Here is a 7,048-nt window from a genome sequence, read left to right on the forward strand (position 1 = left end):
AAAAAAAAAAAATGACTAGGAATAAAAAAGGAATATTACAATCTGGATTAGATGCCTATAGAACTCTATATATTATCTTTGCATTTTTTATGTAAAGGTGAAATCATTCCAAAATGAATACAAAAGTTTATTTTTAAAGGGGACATTACATATTGATAAAATGATCAAATCACCAGGAAGATACAACACTCATAAATGTATGCATCTAACAACAGAACTTCTAACTATATAAAGTGACAACTGATTGAATTGAAAGGAAAAATAGACAAATCACAGTGTACCATGTGCTCCAGTACTTATATCTCAGTAATTAAGAGAAAAAGTAGACAGAAATTCAGCAATGATACAGAAAACTTACTAGACAACCAATTTAATTGTTATAATAAGATATTTATGCATTGACATATCAGTAGATGAAAAAAAAGCATTTGAAAAATCCAACATCTATTCATAATTAAACAAACAAAAGACTCAGCAAGGTAGGATTAGAACAGAATTTCCTAACTGGATATAGGGTATCTCAAAAACAAACAAAGAAACAAACTGCAAAAAGGGCAAGGAGGCCACATCTTCTGACCTCCTCTAACCCCACAAAAGGACGACAAGATCACCATCAGTAACACAAGGCCTATTCCTGCAAGGCCAGACATACTGCCTCCCTCCAGCCCTTTCACCAACCGTTCCTCCCAAAACACCCACCACCTCTCTCCTGGGTTCAATAATTCGCTGCAGTGACCACACAGAACTCACGGATTATGGGGTTTATTAGGGAAGCACCAGCCTACAATTCAAGTTCAGGAACAACGTTCAGTTTCTCTCCCAGCCCACAGTTCCTCACCCAACAGTCTCTCTCCCAGTCTTTCCCAGTCTCTCTCCTAGAAATGTGTGTCTCTTGGTGTCTCTTTCTCAGCAGCACGTGTCTCTCAATGTCTCTTTCTCAGAAATGCATGTCTCTCAGTGTCTCTTTCTCAGTAGCACGTCTTCCTCAGCCGGAGGTCAGAGAGAGTTCTGCCTCTAGGAGATCTCCTTTTGAGCCCAGCAGAGTGGCCAAACCAACTAATCATAACATCAGAATTCTAAACACCTGGGAGAGAGTGAGAACCTTCCAAAACATTGTTTAGTGCCACTCCCAACAGAAATACCCCAGGTGGACAACTTTAGCAATCAGGAGCTCCTCAGTTGCTCATGGCAAACTCCACCTTGGAGTTTACAAAGACTTATGGGTAGAAAAGCCACACTAAGTAATTTACCACACCACACAAATAAACAACCCTACAACTAACTTCAAAACTAAATATGAGAGACTTGATGATTTCCCTGTAAGTTTGGGTACAGGCTGAAGATGTCCACTATTATTACTTCTATTTACTGGAAATCCTAATCATTACAATAATGCAAGGAAAAAAAAAGATTTAAAAGTGAGGAAAAAACTGTCTTTTATTTGCAGACAACAATATTGTCTATACAGAAAATTCCAAGTATTCTACAAACGAATTTCTAAATTGAATAGATGAGTTTAGCGAGATCACTGAATACAAAAATCAACACTGTAAAAATAAAGCTTCTGTGAAGCCAAAAAAAAAAAAAAAATCAATCATATTACAACATACTGCCATCGAGTTGGATCCAACTTATACCAAATCCGCCTTGGGGTTCTGAGGCAGTATCACTATAGAAGTAAATTGTCCAACCTTCCTTCTGAGGAGTGGCTGGTGGGTTTGAACTGTCAGCCTTCTAGTTAGCAGTCAAATGCCTTAGGCACTACGCCACCAGAGCTTCCTACAACACACTAGCAATGGATAATTGGAAATTGACTGGGTTTTTTTTGTTTGTTTGTTTAAAAAAAGTGTAGCAGTTACAATGTTAATAACATTAATTAAATTATTTGGTCCCCACATAACAAAATGTGTGCAGAACTGCATTCTGAAAACTACGTAACACTAATTAAAAGAAAAAAAATGACAGAAGAGCTAAAAGAATGGAATGATATACCATGCTCATAGATTTAAATTTACAATATTGTTAAAATCCCTACAATCCACAAATTGATCTACAGATTAAGTACAATACAAACAAACAAAAAAATCAATTCCAGCATATAATGTAGGTATTGTCAAGCTATTTCTAAAATTTATATGGAAAGGCAAAGAAACTAAAGTAGCCAAAACAATTTTGAAAAAGAAAAACAAAGTTATAGGAAGTTAATTTCATTACTTATTAAAAAAAATAACTACAGTAATAAAGAGAATGTGATATTAGTAAAATAATAGATAGATAGATAGATAGATATAGATATATATTAAGGTATCAGATTTTGGGTGTTAGAGATAACCTTAATTATAGTCAGTTGATTTAGACAAATGTGAAAAGGTATTAAATGATGAAGTAAATACAGTCTTCAAAAAATGGTGTTGGAACAATTTGACATCTAACAGAAGAAAAAAACCCAAACTATATCTCTCACATATTTTATAAAAAAAATAACAGAATGTGGATAATAGTCTTAAGTGTAAAGCACAAAAATGGAAAACCTTTAGAGGAACCATATAAGGATTTTTGTGTAAACTTGTTGTTCTTGTTATGGTGCCATCGAGTCAGTCCTGACTCATAGTGACACCTCCTTGGGTTTCCGAGGCAGTATCACTAGGGAAGTAGATTGCCCAACCTTCCTTCCGAGGAGTGGCTGGTGAGTTTGAACTGCTAGCCTTTTGGTTAGCCATCAAGTGCCTTAGACACTATGCTACCAGAGCTCCTTTGTGTAAACTAGGGTTAGAAAAAGAGCTCTTAGGTACAAGACCAAAAGCCCTATCGATAAAAGGAAAGTATGTAAATTAGATTTCATGAAAATTAAAATACGTTGTTCTGCATAACTCATCGTTAAGAAAATGAAAAGACAAGCTATGCACTGAGATAAAATATTTGCAAATTATATATTTGACAAAAATCTTGTATTTAAAACACACAAAGCACTCTTAAACCTCAGTATAAAGAAAACAACCCAATTTAAAAAAAAATAGACAAAAATGATTAGAACAGATACTTTAAAAAAGAAGGTCTTCAAATGTCAGTAAATACATGAAAATATATTCCACATCATTAGGCACTACAGAAAAAAACAAAACAAAACAAAAAAATAAATGTGGTACACTTTCATCTATTAGAATTTTTTAAATAAAAACTGGGAATACCAAGTACTGGCTAGGATGAAGAACAGTTAGAACAACATATATTGCTGGTGGGAAATAAAACATGATAGTGCCAGTTTGGAAAATTTTAATAGTCTCTTATAAAATGAAACATTTATTTACAGTGTGATGCAATAGTCCCACTCTTAGATATGAAATTATTGAAAATTATAAGGTCTCGAACAGATCAAAATCCACATGTGAATGTTTATAGCAATATTTTTCATAAATTTCAAAAAACTGGAAAGACTTCAAATGCCTTTGAGCTATATTGTATGGATAAACAAATTGTGTTACATCCATACAGTGGAATACTTTTCAATAATAAAGAGCAAATTATTGAAACACACAATCATATAAATGAACCTCAAATGCACTGTGTTGTGTGAAAACAGCATTCATATAAATCAGTCTCAAAACAGCATTCATATAAAATTCAGAAAAATGCTAACTTATAAGGATGGAGAACAGATCTGTAGTTATATGAGCTGGAAGACCAGAAAGCATTGTTTACAAGGAGTCATTATGAGGGAAATTTGGGGGAGCTAGAACAGTTCTGTATTTTGATTGTTGTTTACACATAGGATCTCTGGTAGTGTAGTGCCTAAAGCACTCGATTGCTAACCAGAAGGCTGGAAGTTCAAACCCACTAGCCACTCCTGGGAAGAAAGATTGGGCAATCTACTTTCTATAGTAATATCGCCTCAGAAACCCAAAGAGGGGTCACTATGAGTCAGATCTAACTCGACGTTTTAACCCATATCTGAAATATGAAATCCACACCCAGCACGCACTTTCTGAGATCCGTAGTATTCATGCCTGAACAATTGAGGTGACTTTTTTTTGGGGGGGGTTGGTAACACATGACTTTATACATTTTTTCCACACTCAAAGAATTGTCTACCAAAATCTGAATTATATATGTGCACTAAATAGTAAATTTTATTCCCCTGAAAGTAGGATAATGCTTTAAAAAGAAATTCTAGAAATAAAATGTTTTTACCCAGTGTTCTTGTTGTTATGTGCCATCAAGTCGGACCCGACTCATAGCGACCCCTCCTTGGATTTCCGAGGCAGTATCACTAGGGAAATAGATTGCCCCATCTTCCTTCCGAGGAGTGGCTGGTGGGTTTGAACCACCAGCCTTCTGGTTAGCAGTCAAGTGCCTTAGCCACTATGCTACCAGAGCTCCCAGTAGAAGAGTCAATTTAGAAACTTGAATAATCTGCAAAGAAGTTACCATTTTCATGTGATGTTGTTATTATTTTTTAAAATTATATTGGAGCTGTTTCTTTATAATTGAAAATATTTCCCTAATGATATATATAAAAAAAAAGTGTTTAATTCATGGGAACCTTGGCTCTCCATTGAGTTTATAATTATAATTTATAGGACATTCAACAATGTATCATTCATGAAAACTGAACAAGAATATAATTAAGTACATCATCAAGTAGAAGGAATTTCACAATTTTCTGATGGTCTTGGTAGGATCAATCTTTAACAATTGACAGGGCAAGCACATCATGGTATTTAAACCTTTACTTTGCCTCAGGTTCAATTCTGCTCCTGTTAATGGACAATGGCCATTGGTGCTGTGTGCCCTACATTAATCGTTTCTGAAGTCATGCCACTAAAATTTTTAGTAATTTTCATAAGATTGGAGAACTGCTCTATTTTTTTCTACTAAGATAAAACTCCAACTATCTTCTTTATTCTGTTTCTTCCTAAAGATTCATGAACCACATTATCTGTAACTATTTCTGATTTTCCAGTATTAGAAGTAATCATTTTTCTCTCAATGCATTTTTAATAAGTCCAATAGTGAAGGGTATTACAATCTCAGTTCTTTCAAAATGTCTAGAGTGAATAGCGGCTATGCCTGTCATAACTGTCTCTAAGACTTTAACTTCTTTACCTTTCTATGTGTTCAGTGGCTAGCAACTTCCAAGCTACTCATGTTTCTCAGGGCATCAGTCCAGATTCTATCTCCTGATTCCACGAACTTCCCCTGCCTATTCTCTGCAGGAGAACTTTCACTACTGATTCAAGAACTGCTCCCTTGTACTTGATGTTTCTAAACTTGTCAGGATATGTCAAAGTTCAAGATCAATGCAACATTTTCCTATATGAACCATGATTCCCAAAAGCAAAAATTAAACAGTACTGTAATTCATGGAACTGTGAAATCATAAATGTTCTCTAAAGTTGTAAATGTTCTACTTAATGCCATATGGAAACATCGGTTTCGTTGTTCCTCTTACAGTGACCACCCAAAACAAGATTGGTAATTGTGAGTATGACCTTGAATGATTAACCACAACTTGTCACCTTTATAGTAATCCCATAGGAAAGAAAAAGCATATGTATGCCTTTCCAGTATGTAAAATAGCTTTTATTTGAAACATTGTTCATTGAACTGAAACTCTGCCCTGTGATGTATTGTACTTCAAATAAGGATTTTACAGTTATAATGTAATGGTAATAGAAGTAGATTATTTACATGTACTAAAGGCCTTGTAATATTTTCCTCTGTCTTATGAGGCATAAGCCTATTACAGTATATTTATATCTTATATTTGAAACCTTTTAAGTTATACACTACGTATTCATAAGTTCTAAATTATCCACATCTACTTTTTCCACATCTACTTGAAATAATGTTGACAAATCTATGTATCTTCTTAAGTCCTTAATACATCTTTCTCCTCCCCATTCTCATGACTTAAACAAAAGTCCATGAGTAGAAACAATATCTAACTTTCTATCCTTTCAGTGTTTGTCAAACATGAACACACATATACCCAGCACTATAAGGTGTAAATGTAAAACAAAATATGGTTTATTGGGAAAACTCACAAAGATGCAGCAGAATGCATTACTCCTCCAACTTCTTATCATTATGTGGAGAGCCATGCTTGGATAAAGCACAGCTGGAAAGCCTTTGAGCTTAGCTTCTGGTGTCAGGCTGTTTTCTTATTGAGCTAATTCAAACTGCTGTGGCAGCTGTTTGCTAAACTGGCAAAAAGGGAGAGGGGGTAGAAATGAGCCTCAGAACCATCCACACTTGTCTTTCTCAGTCCACCCCATGTCATTAATGTGTGTCATTAAGTGTGAGTCTTTCCATTACCTTTTGTGGATTCTGGGTCAAGTAATTCTTGCATAATTGCCTAGGAGGTTCCCTGCAGCTGGTATTGATAGGGAGCCACTGTTTGAAACAATTGTGAAAGACCATTTTGGCGGTTTTACCCATATCTGAAATATGAAATCCACACCCAGCATGCCCTTTCTGGGATCAGAGGTATTCATGCCTGAACAATTGAGGTCTGTCATACTTCTTTGTTTATATGTCAAGCTGTTTATTCAGTTTTTTGGAAAAATAAAATATACACAGAGCCAAGAGTCACACTTTTGCTATCATAAGCAACTTCTAGGCATAGAGGAAGGTGGTTGTACAACTATGAGTGGCAAAGTCACTATCCCGATTCATGTCTCTTTAGGTGTCTTCAATCTGAGCAACACCACAAATTATCCATCTGCCCACTATGTTTATATGTTTATAACTCTCCATTTGGACTCCATAGCCAAAAAAAAAAAAAAGAATGTAAAACAAAATGGAAAAGATCAAATTGTTTCTCATCAAATTCTCCTGGCTTACTACCTCCTGACCCTCAGTGTCCAGTGTCTTGTTTGTTAGCCAACACAAGGAGTATAGCAATGCATAACTTTTTTTTAATGTTTTTTATTGAAATATAATTTATGTACAGTGAAGTACACAAAACCAAAGTGACATGGGTCAATGCATTTTTTTTTTTTTTTTGCAGTGTTTCCTCCCCTCTCCTCCCACCCCTGGCAACCAACAA

Source organism: Orycteropus afer, unplaced genomic scaffold (assembly GCF_000298275.1).
Source record: "Orycteropus afer afer isolate SDZICR_OR568_19922 unplaced genomic scaffold, OryAfe1.0 scaffold00022, whole genome shotgun sequence".
NCBI classification, from domain to species: Eukaryota; Metazoa; Chordata; class Mammalia; order Tubulidentata; family Orycteropodidae; genus Orycteropus; species Orycteropus afer.